The sequence below is a fragment of the Cupressus sempervirens genome, chromosome 3, assembly GCF_028749045.1.
Source record: "Cupressus sempervirens isolate cs-2001-9-10 chromosome 3, ASM2874904v1, whole genome shotgun sequence".
Classification (NCBI taxonomy): domain Eukaryota; kingdom Viridiplantae; phylum Streptophyta; class Pinopsida; order Cupressales; family Cupressaceae; genus Cupressus; species Cupressus sempervirens.
The window spans coordinates 447038814-447055141 of record NC_143120.1 but is presented as its reverse complement, the minus strand read 5'-3'; the positions used below and the strand labels follow the sequence as shown (position 1 = coordinate 447055141).

Here is a 16328-nt window from a genome sequence, read left to right as displayed (position 1 = left end):
CTAATCATCAATGAAAGGATACATATCCACCATCACGAAGGACGCATCAACCACGATGTCTCAATAAATCTCAAATTATAAGAGTGGAAAAACACTACCACCCGACCGCGTGGTACCTAAGTGGTCCACTCCCACGGTGCTGAGGAGATAACCTCAAGTCCCAAACAGGCTATCCAAAACACATAGCATAAATCTCTATAAGTCCAGGAATAGTAAAAGTATACTAACTCAAAGGTTCCATCACACAAAACCGACATCTAATTCCCAGAGGCACACAAAGACATGTAGGAACCTACTATGCAAGTGGGAAAGTGTCATCGCATATATCATGTACAAGTTACCCTGGCAGTTAGCTAAACTCCACAGGTCCATACTGATCCTCATGCAGCCACTAGTATCCTCTCATACTGACGAGACATACTATGGAATGCAAGGTCGCAACCATGCGTTCTCTCTACTCCCATCCTAGTCTGTACAAGCACTCGAGGCATGGGCGAGAACAAAACAATTATCTTTTTAGGTTCATTTAGTTAGTATTAGGTGTGAACGTTTTCACTTATTAACCAACTTACAATGAGTTACCCTGGCAGCCTCTTAGGGCCCCGGCCCCCATTGCAAGCCACTTTCCGACACTACAAGCAGATAACCTACCCTAAGCTCATGGAATCATAAATCTCAAAATCACAAAAGATAATCTATAATAAAAACATCAAATATGCATAAAAGCATCAAATCTCCATGAGCAAGCATCCATAGAAAATCATGACCACAACAGCTCTCTATTGGCAACTGAAGCGTCACTAATAATCAAAAGTATCCATTGGTTCTCAATAACCAAAATATATCTCAAATCATACTGATCGAAGACTCCAAAATGGTTGAGTCAAACATGTCACAACATGACATCATAGAATAACATTTCAGCCCCATCATGGCGACTGAAAAAATAACCAAGGATAACTGATCGATGATTCAAAAATGGTTAAGTTAAGTGTCTCATACATAAGAATCTCAACTATAACAATCAGTAATTACAAACATTACATAGAGCATTTCATCACATAACCATGGTTGGGTTTATAAAGATCGAGATTAAAACATCATCATGACATCACAATCACATAACCCCCAAGCCTCTGGTAGACGTCCTATAACTAGTCAACACTAGTCAACCCAAAACCCAAAACAATAGCATAAAGAATACACAATGCAAATACATGTTTTGGTTTTGCTAATTTACATACTTGAAATAAATGTGGAGGTTTCAGTTTACATTTTTCCATCTAGATATCAAGTGGAGAAATTGCACGTTTTACCTAACCCATGTATTTGTTTGATAGATAAAAGTTTCTCCCCAAAACCATTAGACTCAATTTTCTAATTGATCTAATAATATTTTGTTTATATAAACTTTGTTTGAAAAATGAAATTCCCAATGAATCCAAAATTATCAACAAAATTTGCATATTTCAAAACTTTGACTTATAACACGTTCTAATAATTAACCTTAATTAAATTAAATTAAATTAAGTTTATTATTAATATCTCTTCATTTTAATAATAATTGATAAATTATTATTCATATTTTTAAATCATTTATCTTTTACAGATTGATCCATCTATACAAATCATTTTAAATAAAATAATTATCTATAACTAATACACACACACACACACACACACACACACACACACACACACATATACATATTTACATATACACACACACCCACACATACATCTACATCTACATCTACATCTACATCTACATCTACATCTACATCTACATCTACATATACATATACATATACATATATATATATATACAGTAATATCATTTTATAAAAATAAAATATAAAAATCGAATTAACAATATCGATTGCCATCCCCAACATCCATATTAAACAAAACATATATAACAATAACCCCCCCGCCGCGATACGCAGTACCTGCGGCCGTAGGCACTGCGCCGACAGCGGGTACAGTGTACCCCTGTCGTCGCAGTCCTGTTATACGTGCCAATGTGATTTGCGATATACGTTTTTAATAAAACGTTTCCTCAATGATACAATTTGCGATTCAAAATTGAAATAAAGTTTCATCACTGCGATTTATACAATACGATTATTCTATATATATATATGTGTGTGTGTGTGTGTATTTATATATATATATTCACAGAGTTTAATTAAGTATCACAGCATATATATATATATATATATATATATATATATATATATATATATATATATATATATATATATATATATATATATATATATATATATATGTATGTATGTATGTATATAGATTCGAAAATATAAACATGTATATTTTACAATGAGCATATACACAATTTATTTAAAGGTCTCAATTCTCAGAATTTTCCTATAAGTTTTTTGATCTCAAATTTATTCAATAAATCATCTAATGGATTTGGCTACAATTTAAACCCTAGTCCCGTGTTCTCTTCAGATCTATGCATATAATCAATTTTTAACTACCCATATTGAGAATGCATACAATAAAATAGGAAAAATCCTCAGAATACATATGGAAGACACGAAGAAGATAGGAAGTGCAAGATGCGGAAGTAGCATAAGTAAAATCACAAGAATCTACTCGGATTCTGATGCTAATTCGCTCTTCCTCAGAAAACCCACAGAGCAAACTCCTCCCTTCTTCAGAGTTCTCGAGCCCTCCAATGCTCCAAATGCTCTCCAAATGCTATGTCTAAGCTTCTAGGAATGCCTGAATATAAAGAGCTCTCAGGAAACACTTAAAATGTCTCAAGAAACAACTAGAAGGTGTCACCAACTAAGCATGTGTCTTTTCCAACCTTCTACATGAGTCATAAGGTTGTAGACACCATGTGCTTAATTGATGCACTAACCCCCGTGTTGTTGACATATGAGAAATAGAAAGGTGCGTTAACTTCTAGACAAGCTTATAACTCTAATTTACTTTTTATATAACTTCTATTTATATTTTTATAACTTTCATTATTATTATTTATTTATTACTTTATTATTATTTTATAATTATTATTAATTTTTAATTTCTAATTTTCTTTTATTTAATTCTTTTTCCTCAATTAATTCTCATTATAATCAAAATATCAAAGATCATGATATTATATATTAATTTTTTTCAAATAATTAATTTATTAATTAAATCTATTTATTAAGACTTAATTAATAGAAAATTCACCATAGACCTCCAAGATAAAATATGAAAACCCATCATAGAACAATTCATACAAAATTAGTCTAAAGGGTTAAAAATCACGAATTATGTCATCCGACACATTCGGTGGGTAAAATATCCAGATACTTGTCCTACCTCACTAGGACAAATGGTTTAAGGGTTTGAGATTTAGACTTGAGAATTTATCTCCCTTCTCTTATCATTGAGATAATGTAATAGGGTATGCTCATCCTAGCAATTCAGAGAAGTCGATACTCGGTACCTGCAACCTGCAGAAAAACTATGCATGTACATACAATATATATGATGCTAAGCTAAACAGGCAATGGCAGGAAGTGGTGCATCGTGAAGATCCCGACTAGTAGGTGACTACGACTCCCTTCCTTAACCACATCAGAAACACCATACAATAAGAACAAACACGCACACCATACACATGCAAGTATGGGGTAAGTATCCATATAAAGCACATGAGATAATAAACCATCTAACTAATCATCAACAATAACTGAAAGCAATGTAATGATCATCATGCATACATGAAATGTAAAGTCTAAATGATCTCATCATATATCCATTGAATCCATAATATAATATTTGGTAGTCTCAAAACAATACCACTAATCTGTAACGCCCCGCCAAGGGATCCAAAAGAATTAACCTAAAGTTTCACTAAGTTTGCTAAACATTTTTTTTTGTTTAAGTAAGAAAGTATAACATACATATCAAACACATAGTAGCGGAAGCAATAACATGTAATCATCGACAAACATACATCGCAAGTTACATTTCTTAAGGATCCCAAGACGTTGAGTCACGTTTAAATTTAATTAATTCAAAGTCTAACAACTATCACATACATATGAAAGAATAATCAAAAACTCCAATGTCCATAATATACATTTGTTCCGAATGCCTCTTGGCAAATTAATTCGGAATGCTCAATCATCCACTGTACAAGTCACAGGGTATGAAAGGCTTAAAAAGAATATACATATGTAAAAATAGAAATGCATCAACCTCCACGAATCTATGATACAAAGTACAGTAAAAATATATGAAACTATTCACTATACATGATACATCCATACATCCATAATGATAAAACATCTATCATAAAATCTAACCATCCATCATAATAATCCAAGAACATAGTGAAGGTAAATGCCAATCACGAAAACTCCAGCCACGGTGACCATGGAACGGATCTCAATGGTAAGAGTAAAAAACACTACCACCTGACCGCGTGGAACCTAAATGGTCCACTCCCACCGCACTGAGGAGATAGTCTCAAGTCCCAAACAAGGTATCAAAACACAAAACAAAAGTATTCTCTAAGTCCGGGAAATCCTAAAAGTATACTAACTCAAGGGTTCCAACATAGATAGGCATCTAGACCCAGAGGCACCACAAAGACACGTAGGAAACTTACTATGCAAGCGGAAAAGTGTCATCACAAAAGTCACGTAGAAGTTACCCGAGCAATCCCTTAGGAATCCCGGGTCCCTACTGATCCCTGCAGCCACTAGTATCCTCTCGTACTGACGAGGCATACTATGAAATGCAAGGTCGTAACCAAGCGTTCTCTCTACCCCATCCTAGTCTGTACTAGCACTCAAGGCATGGGAGAGAACATATAATTATCTTGTTAGGTTCATTTTCCTCTCATTTAATGTAAATGTTTTCACTTATTAAAACAACTTACAATGGGTTACTCCAGGCAGCCTCTTAGGGCCCCGATCCCCATTGCAAGCCACTTCCCAACACTACACATAGATAACCTACCCTAGGCTCATGAAATCACGAATCAAAGAATCATAATAAAATCACCTCAGTCCTATACAAGCAACTGAAAAACATCATAAAAGATAAGCCACAAAAATTACATCAGTTCTTCATGAGCAACAGATAAGCATCAAATAATAATCATATGATCACAACAGTTCTCTATCAGCAACTGAAGGCATCAATGATAAATCACAAAATCCAATGGTTCTCCAATGAGCAACCAGAAAGTATCTCAATAGTAAATTACAATACTGATCGAAGACTCCAAAATGGTCAAGTTAAAACATGACATCATCAAGAACATAACAAACACTTCAGTCCTCTCAAACGACTGAAAAGCAATCCAAGTATAACTGATTGAGACTCAAAAATGGTTATCAAATATAACTGATCAAGACTCGAAAATGGTTAAGTTAGGTATCTCAAATACATACATCTCAACTTCACACAAGGAAACTGGAAAGCAATAACAAATAGTAAACACAATCATGTCATAGAGCACTTCATCACATCACCATGGTCGGGTTAAGAAAGATCGAGACCAAATCATCATGACATCACATTCACAATCTCGACCCTCTGGTAACAACTTAAACTGGTCAATACTAGAACAACCCCAAAATACAGAGAACACATAGAAAACATCAAAGTCTCACAGATTGGATTTGAAAGTATATTATCGAGTTAAGATAAGGTTTATGTTCCAGTTTAATGTCTATCTCAAGTAACTAAGTTTTCACAATTAGCCCTTACAATTAACCCATTTCTATATTTACATGATTGTACAATTACCCTATAAATATTCTAAAGATAATCTTTTATTTATTAAGTTATAAAAATGCTCCTTAATGATTTTAAATAAAACAATTATGACTTTATTAAAAATCATCTTTATTTAAACCCTCATTAATAACTTTCATTAAGTCAATAGTCTAATTATACGATTTTATCAGATAATATCCATTAATGATTTGAATAAAATAATTACAATTTTATTAAAATCAATAATTAAATACTCGATAATAATAACTTCTATTCTTAATTAAATATTAAATCATATTAATTAATATTAATCAATATTTTATTTAAATATATATTACATTTGTTATTAATATAACAAATTATAAAATATTATTGAAATTTAATAATGAAATTAATATTAAATAATATCATAAATTTAATTTAATTTAAAAATTATTAATATTAATTATAATTTATAATATTAAAAATTATCATAACCAAACCCGAAATTCGAAATGGCAAACTAGTGGTTATATAAAAAAAAACATAAGCGATTAACAATCGCTTCCTGCCTTATACGTAGGACAGGACTGCTGTCGCAGTCGTCCTGCGTCAGCAGGTACGACTGCGTACAGCAGTCGCCTGCTACATATAATAAGGGGGCAGGGGGTGGTTAAGCCGCCCCTCCCCAATACTTGATTATTAGTTTTTTTTATATATATATATTTTTTAAAAACTATTTTATTTATATCAGAACTTGTATATAAAAAAAAGATTTGTTAATTAAAATTTACATATATGTATATATTTTTTTATCTTAAAAAAAATATAATCATTATAATAAAATTTATTGCTATTCAATCTATTAAATATATATATAAAATAATTCTTTTTAATATATATAAATATATTGAAAACTTGTTTTCTTCCTTATATTGATATAGAAAATATAAGCCAACCATCCGAACTTCTAATTTAGAATTTCAGTCTTAGATTCAACCCTTCCCATTTAAATCTTATGTATACGGAAGTTTATTGACAAGCATCTGATAAATTTCAATATTGTAATGTTTAAACATTCATCATAGAGAATTCAAATTTACAAACACCAGACACGAAGAAGACAGGAAAAGAAAATTGCGTATTTAATCGATAATAAAAAACACAAGACCCTACCTGATCTTGATGCTATTATGCAATCTCCAGGAATTGTAAGAGAATTCGCTTCCCTCAATAACCTTCCTCTGGAAAACTTTCTTGGTCTCAGCCTTCTGAAAGTTGCTTCCAAAAGTAGTCTCCCCAAAAATTCCCGTCCAAATATGTGTCCCCCTAGAATGAACCCCCAAAGTTGTGATAAGCAATTTTCTCCTCAAATCGGGGCACTAATTGTGCGTTCACCCGAGAAGACTCTTTACACAACTGAGTTAACTCCAAATTAACTTTTCTTATCTTTTCTTTTAATTTGCATTCATCTTTTATGCACATTAAGTTGATTTATTAAATAACTTTATTTAATATTCTACTTGACTTTTATTTTAAATTAATTTATTACTTTAACTCATATGCACTTTATGAAATTAAAATAACATTATTAATTTCTATAATTTAATCTTTTAATTTATTTTAGAAACTTAATTGATAACATATTTAATTAATTTAAATAACAATAATATTTAGCATTTATTTAAAAATGAACTCCAAATATATTATTATTAAATTAACTAAATATTATCCTGTTCTAAATTTATCTTTGAACTTTAATTTCCAAATTTAATTCTTTTATTTAATTAATTTCTCAATTAATTAAATATTAAAGATATCATATTAATTCTCTATTAAATTAAATCATTAATTAATCTTTTTAATTAGACTTAATTAATAGAAAACACAGCAAGGACTCATATAACAACATATGAAACCCATCATAGAAAAACATATACTAAATCAAACAAAAAGGGTTATAATCCTGAAATTACATCATTTGATGCATTCGGAGGGTACTTAACTCAGATACTTGTCCTAATTATCAATTAGGACAATTGGCTAAAGGGTTTAGGAATTGGACTTAAGAGTTTATCTCCCCTCTCTTACCATTGAGACAATGTGATAGGGTACGCTCATCCTGGCAATTCAGGGAAGTCGATACCCGGTACCTGCAACCTGCATAAAATCTACGCATGTACAAAAACAATATTCTAAGCTAAACAGACAATGACAAGAAGTGGTGCATCGTGTAGATCCCGACTAGCAGGTGACTACGACTCCCTTCCTTAACCACATCAGAAACACCATACATAAATAAAACAAACACGCACACCATACACATGCAGTATGGGGTAAGTATTCATAAGAAGGCACATGTGATAATAAACCATCAATATCTGAAAACATTGTATAATCATCATACATGCATGAAATATAGAGTACCAAGTAATCTCATCATATAATAAACTGAGTGTAAAACAACATCTGATAATCTCTAAAATAATAATACTAATCATCAAACATAAATTGGCCTAAAAGAGTTTGGCAATGATATCAAGAATGCGACTTAAGGGCAGGCACTACATAATCCATCAACATAAAACTAGTCTAACATAGTCTGATAATAATAACAACAATATGTCCAGAAAAGATGTGAACAAGAGCAGGCACTACAATAAGGTAATGGCGAAGGAGGATGTGGAGGAGGAGAGGGTGGAAGAAATAAAGGAAGGAGTAAAAAAAGGTGGAGAAGAAAGGAAGACAAGGATCAGGAGGAGGAGGATATAAAGAAAGAGAAGGCTAAGAAGAAGTAGAAGAGGGAAGAAGTAATATTTGATGCTCAAGTATTACGTTGGCCAAGATCAAAATATTATTCTTACACCAATATCTGGACACAAGAAGGTCTTGTAAGTAGAGCATTAGGTGAGGTAACAGACATTGTTTACAATATGAGATCAAAACTGTAAGATGTACCACTATACGAACATGGATGAACAGCTACATGGACCGTCATGGAATGAATAAGACCCCAAAATGGTATTTCATAATACCAATATCCTTAGGCAACAAAATAAAAATACCAATATCATCAAAGGTAAAATTTTACAATGGGAAACAATCTTAGTATTTATATATATATAGAAAATCTAAATACAATATGTAGAAAGATGTAGGGACTGGCCCTCAAGAAAGCAACAATTGACCATTGGCAACTCAGAAAGGTAGGGATTAAAATTCATAGTGTTGTCCAAAGTGAAGACCTTAGGTTGACTATGTCTCCAGCGAATATTCCTCTTTGAAAGATTTAAAAAACGTGAAGCCACCCATAGACCATCCTATGAAAAAATGAGCAACAAGATTGGAAAAGATGTCCCTGGAAAATGGATGAGGATGATGTAGAACTCTTTGCTCCACGCAGAGCACATACAAGCTCTTCACAATGGTGTTTTAGTCATGAAATTGAACGGTATACAAAAACTTGAAATTCGATTAGAATATTGATTCTAATCGATAGGTACCGATCCACCCGTGGAATATATAAAATCTTTCATAAACAAAATAAAAGGATTATGTATGTGCCCATATTTAGCTCTTCATAATGGTGTTTTAGTCATGAAATTGAACGGTATACAAAAACTTGAAATTCGATTAGAATATTGATTCTAATCGATAGGTACCGATCCACCCGTGGAATATATAAAATCTTTCATAAACAAAATAAAAGGATTATGTATGTGCCCATATTTAGCTCTTCATAATGGTGTTTTAGTCATGAAATTGAACGGTATACAAAAACTTGAAATTCGATTAGAATATTGATTCTAATCGATAGGTACCGATCCACCCGTGAAATATATAAAATCTTTCATAAACAAAATAAAAGGATTATGTATGTGCCCATATTTAGTTCGACACAATGTCCGATCTGTTCTTCTTTATACCAGAGATATTGAAGAATACGAGTCTGCTCTGGATTGCAGTTGAAAGACTATTTATTCTATTATGAATAATTCCAATTTTTTTTATTTTCATATTTCCTCCTTACTTTTTCTTTAATGATCTTCTGTATAAGTCGTCAGTTCCTTTAAAAAGCAAATAAATTGGATGCCTTTTTTTTCCATTTAAAACTAGCATCGGATCATACAAAAACTTGAAATATCTCCTTACTTCACTCTAATAAATCTGCATCATGTTAACAACTATATGCAAGGTGATTTTTTGAGCAAAATAGAACAGATCGTAATCCAAATCGACTATACGATTACACTAATTGATATAATTTACCAATTTTTTTTTGACTATGATTGCTACAATACTCCGCTCTAATATACGAAAACTTGAAATATCTCCCCACTTCAGTCTAATAAATCTGCATCATATTAACTACTATATGCAAGGTGATTTTCTGAACAAAATAGAACAAATCATAATCCAAATCCACTATAACTAATTGATATAATTGACTAATTTTTTTTGTTTTTGTTTTGATTATGATTGCTATAATTTGATGAGAACAATAGCTTTTGCCAATTCACTACCTATGCAACTTATTGTTAACCTGATTAAGTTGAAATGCCAATCGATCAAAGGGGAAAGAAAACCATACCATTAAAAACATATTATTTTCGGACAAGCAAGACTATTTGACATTGGAGTATTTTATAATCATTGGTATAGTAAAACTATTCATTACTAAGTTGAAACGCCAATTGATATGAGGTGTAAAAAGTGAGCCGTAGGATTCCAATTTGTAGCCCCCTTAATTTCGACACTGATAGTGATATTATGTGCGGTGAGCGTGGATCGAACACGCGACCTTCAGATCTTCAGTCTGACGCTCTCCCAACTGAGCTATCCCCGCACACAATGAAAAACAGATATTTGAAGTGTCAAAATTATTAGATATTAATCCCACATTCGTTGCGGTGAACAGAATTGAGCGAATGGAGATGTATAAAAATACCGTTCGTCTTTAACATTTGTACGGAGCCGTGTGGTGAAGACAGAGCGAACTATTCTTTCGCCTTTTACTAAAGAATACCGTGTCTTTTCCACTCACAGCGGCATACGCCTATTTTTGGAGGCCACCTCTTTACTTCTAGAGGAGCCCAAAACACCAACACTAAATATTACTCTGGTCAATGACTTGAACTTAATCAACATTTTCCAAAGTAATCAAATTTCTCCAAAACCATCAAATCAATCAACATTTTCTCAAAAATGATAAGAGTTTGATGATAAGTAAAGGGTGATTTGATTGTTTTGGCGAAGTTGTTTGTTTAAATAAATATTACATAGAAAGTTTTTGGCAAAGGGTTTGGCTTGTTTGAAAAGTTTATGTGGAAAACAATCTTTTGTCATGTTTAAAACAATCTTAAAAATAGTATATATGGAAAACAACTGTTAAAAAATAGTATATGGAAAACAATATTGAATATTGACATTCATATTGTTTTCAACCAACATTGTTTCATATATAATTAGGTTTTGCTTTTTTAACTATAAAGATGAATGTTGTTCATATATAATAGTGTTGCCATGTTTAAAACAATCTTAAAAAATAGTATATGGAAAACAATCTTAAAAAATAGTTTATGGAAAACAATCTTAAAAAATAGTTTATAGAAAACAATATTGAATATTGACATTCATGTTGTTTTCAACCAACAATGTTTCATATATAATTAGGTTTTGCCTTTTTAACTATAAAGATGAATGTTGTTCATATATAATAGTGTTGGTTTGTTTTAGATGATGTCCTTCATTTGAATTTGATAAAATGTTGTTCAAATATAATAGTGTTGGTTTGTTTAAGATGATGGCCTTCATTTGAATTTGATAAACAACAAGTTCAATTAGAAAAAAATATTTTAATTATAATTATAGCGATGGTCTTTTTTTGAGTAATTATCAATTATTAAGGGATCATCAATCTAAAAAAATGATTTTGGTCTTTTTTAATGAATTGTATTTTAATAACACCATCGATGATCATTTTGATATTTATCTTGGTATTTAATAAGCTTATGTTAACAATTAGCCGATTTTCTTATATTTTACTAGTATATAAGCCTTATCAAGCTTTACTAAGATTTAGTTTGAATAGTCATATAATTTGATCCTCATATCTAAAGTCCATGGGAAGAAACCTTGAGTCCTCCTTTAAATTAAGTGAGAAAGTAATTATCCAAAAATTATAGCTATAAAAGCCAATTAGATAAGTTACTAAGTATGATCTACATAGAAAGATTATTTTCCGTGGTCTTCTTCATATGCTACATCAAGTCCTAACCATCTCTACGAAGATTTCTTCAATATCTTCATAGTACTCTTAAGTATATTGAATGTGATGCCCAAACAAATGCATGGGAGAAAGTATCAAATTGTTTTAAGGAACAACATTTACAAAGAAAATGTGATATTGTGTGGTAGTTTGATGTGTGCTAAGGCCTGGATGCCCTAGTCTCCTTCCCAGTTGTTGTTAGTATTTGTAGAAGGTGTGGATAGTGTGGATTGAGATGGTGGGTCTCCTCTCCCTCCTCTTCACCATTTTTTTCTGTGTTACTTATCCTTAATTCAAATGGAGAATCAAGGACTAGCCTAATCTCAAATAATTTTGGGGGATTTGGAGATGGTAGAGCCACATCTCGTTGGTGCATACCAGTGGCAAGGATAAGGTTAATAAATCTTTACTTGAGGAGGGTGCACCATTTGCAAAGGGGACAATTCAATTAAAAAAGTGAATGGATATTTGGAGATATCTATTGATCAACTAGTTTTGGTTATTCATTCTAAGGAGGTTTTAGAGGATGTTGGTTATTGGTGTAATCATTAACTAATATATAACTTTTTGGGTCTTCGCCTTTTCTCTAACGGTGCTAGAGTCTTGGGTGAAACGGGTTTGGAACGCAGAAGGGATAGAGATATTTTTCTAGTGGTGAATAATTATTTTTTGGTTATTTTTTACGACATGTCAAATATGAATAAGGATTTTGAATGTGGCCCTTATTTCTTTAACCAGGTGGAACTTTTTATCAAGCCATGACATGTAGGCTTTAACTCTATTGAGGAGATCCCCTCTTGTATGCCTGCGTGGGTTCGATTACCAATGCTTCCCTTGGAGTTATGGAGGGTAAATATTCTTCACTCTATTTCACTAGTCCCTAGAAAACTAATGGGATCAATAACACAAACTCAAGACTTTATGATAACTTATGCTCGCTTTTGTGTTTAAATACTTTGCTACCAATTTATATGAAAATTTTCACAAGTTTATCTTCGTGGATACAATCACTAGATTATGAGACCCTCCCATTTAGATGTAAGATATGCCATGAATGTGGTCATTTACAATGTAGATGCCCTAAAAATAAGTCTTCTTCCTTAGCAGTTGTTGAACCTGTTCAACCAACTTCTAGGGAGGACAAGGGGAAGGGCCCTATGATTGATGGGCTTGGTGATAAGGAGGGATTTATTTTGGTGAAGCCTTGTAACAAGGGAAGAGGAGAGAAGAACCTGGATGGATAGGGAAAATGATGCCATCTTTAATAAATTTTTTGTTTCTTAGAAATTGAGAGTTTGCATGGGATTAAGGGTCAAGATGTAGAGACAAGAAAATAGGATTATATTTTATCTCCAAGAGGTCAATAGGTTGGACATATGGCTATTGAAATACCCTCTCAGGTTCAAGATTTTAGAGATCTCAAGGAGTCACAGGTTCCAATGAGTATAATTATATTGAATTTTGATTCCCTTGCTACTATCGGGGGCCTCAAATGTTAAAAAAGGCAATAGATAATCTTTGGCTTCAGGCTTCCAACATAAATTTTTCAAAAAGGGGCCTCAATACAAGCCTTTGAGGAGCGAATGGAAGACTAATCAAGATAAGGTCAAGCTTATGGGCGATACATTTGGTTGAGTCAAGTTCTATGAAACTCATCAGTTCCCACTTTTTCCAATCTCATAAATGATTGTTTTATCATGGAATGCAAGATGGTTTAACATCATCCCTAGAAAAATGGTTGTTCGCAAACTATTGAATCCCAGTCTCTAGATTTAGTTCACTCAAGAAACTCAAATGACAATGGACTATCTAGTTAGTTTTACTTCTTGCATATGGCCTCAAGGTCTATGGAAGGGAAAGGGTGCTCGGGGAAGCTCTAGAGGAGTGTCTTTCTTCTAGTATTTGAGGAGGCTTTCCCCTTATGGTGGATTTACATTTGGTCTTCCATTTCTTTGGTTGCATCTAGCTTGGAGATTGGAGAAAGGTGCCTTTTTTTTCTAATATGCTCCTATTGATTTTTTGGGTAGATCACATCGTTGCGATTATATTATTTGTGTTTGGTCCCTTGATCCATTTCTCCCTTGGATTACAGTTGGCAATCTTAATTTTTCTATTAGTTTGGATGAAATAAAAGGTGGGCTTTACTTTGTTGGATCCTCCATACTTGCTAAGAGATAATATTGCCTCTTTGAACCTCATCGATGTGAAGCTCGGTAGTAGGGATTTTACATGGAATAATAAGAGGAGGGGTTTGGAAGCTATTTCTAAATGGCTTGAAAAGTTTCTAGTGTCTTGCTACTAGGTGGATGAGAGGTGGAACACTAGCTCAAAAATTCTTAATTGGAGTCTAATCATTGTCCAATCATGTTTTCAACGACCTCATATAGAGCTACTAAAATCCCTTCTTTTAAATTTCAATTGATGCGGTCAAGAGATCTTTCTTTACATGATCTTATGTTGGATTGGTGGCATGAAGGGATTCATTTCCATGATATGATCATGTTTACTTTCACTAAAGGCTTTATGATGTGAAATACACGATTAAGAGGTAGAATAAATAATATTTTGGGAACTTGCTTTCTTAGAAGATAGTTACTCAATATAGGTTGGATAGTGTCACTTTTTAGATTCTAGATCATGGATTGACATCAGATCTAATTTAAAAGGAGTCCATTGCTCTTAAGGATCTTGAAGAGTGTGATTTTCATGAGGAGATTCTTTGTAAGAAAAAATCTTGAGTTGATTGGCTTCAAAAGAGGTATAATAATATTGCTTTTTCACAACTTGATTAAAGATTAGAGGTATGTGAATTCTTTTTCTTATCTCATTTCACCAAAAGGGGATCAACTCTATTATTGAAAAGAAATTACTTGAGGAGGTGTTGGTTATGTTTGTAATCTATTCATTAAAGAACATCTTTCTACTAGGGAAGAGGAGAGAGTCATCTTGGATTGTATTTACCCCTAGCTTATGTTGAGATGAATAAGGCTCTTTTGTGGCCCATTTGGCTGCATGAGCTAGAGAAAGTATTTTTCGTATGGAAAAGGTAAAGGTTTTAGTGCAAACCTATTTCCATTTGAGTTCTTTCAATAATTTGGGAGATTATAATGTTTTTTCCTCCTTGAAGTGGTTCAAGAATCCCACACAAATAAGCAAATGCTTAAATATTTAAATTTTACATTTTTGGCCCTCATACCTAAGAAGGAATGGGTCAATTAGCCCAATCAATTTTGGCATATTTCTCTATATAATGTTACTTATAAGATCGTCACTAAATTGATCTTTGAAAGGCTCAAACCTTTCATTTGCGGTTTGATTTCAACAAAGCAGGGAGGTTTGGTTGATGGAAGACAAATCTTGGATGGTGTTGTGATAGCAATGGGGACTATTAATGCTATGGATATCTATTAGAAGAAAGCTATGTTTATCAAGCTTGACATGGCTAAAGCTTATGATTAGGTAAGATGGAACTTTTTAAAGAATTTCCTTCTAGATTTTTTCTTTGAAGTGGAATGGGTTAATTGGGTTCCCAGTTGCACGACTTCCTCCTTTTCTATTTTTATTAATGGAGAGACTTCAGAATTATTTGGTGCTTCTTAGGAACCTTGGAAAGGGGACCCTTTGACTTCTTATTTATTCATTCTCATGGAAGATGGTCTTGGTATATTTATTAAATCTTAGATAAGGCTGGGTCTTATCCAAGGGTGGATTTGGAACAATTATCTCCCTCCTTATTCCCATCTTCATCTTATGGATGATATAGTCTTGATGGGCATGAAAGAAATTAGTGAGGCTGTGAACTTTTTAAGAGAGCTCTAGATATCTATTTGAAAGCCTCAAGTCAATGTATAAATGAATATATATCATTCATTTAATTCTTTAATACTCATAAACTAATTCTAAGTAAAATTTCTAAGATCCTTCAATTTCATATCGACTCCCTTTCGTTGGTGTATATTGGAATTCCTTTGGCTTTGGGATCTCATTTTAAAGAGTATTGGAAGGGGATTTTAAACAATTTATGAGGTAAGTTTTGTCATTGGATTTACAGGTTGCTATCTTCTACTGGGAGATTGACTCTTTCAAAGATTGTGGTGCCAACCCCATCTATTTATAAGTATTTTGTGCAGGTTTTCTTGTGAGAGATTTTGATGTCATGTCTTGATAATTCCTTTGGTCTAGAAGCTATCTATCCTCAAAGTGGACTTTGGTTAATTGGGAGTCTTTCTATAGGACAAAGAATATTCATGATCTCATCTTAGGTTTATTGCTTTGGTGACCAAGGCCTTGGTAACCAAGCTCTACCGAAGGTGGTATACTAGTC

General features: G+C 32.7%; 2 non-coding genes across 2 annotated transcripts; one reads left to right on the top strand and one right to left on the bottom strand.

Moving 5' to 3' along the window:
- Window positions 1-10509: 10509 nt before the first annotated feature.
- On the bottom strand, window positions 10510-10582 carry TRNAF-GAA (transfer RNA phenylalanine (anticodon GAA)). The gene has a single exon. It is a non-coding gene; the product is annotated as a tRNA-Phe (tRNA).
- Window positions 10583-10708: 126 nt separating this feature from the next.
- LOC149566993 (U5 spliceosomal RNA) lies at window positions 10709-10829 on the top strand. The gene has a single exon (XR_016363130.1). It is a non-coding gene; the product is annotated as a U5 spliceosomal RNA (small nuclear RNA).
- Window positions 10830-16328: the final 5499 nt, after the last annotated feature.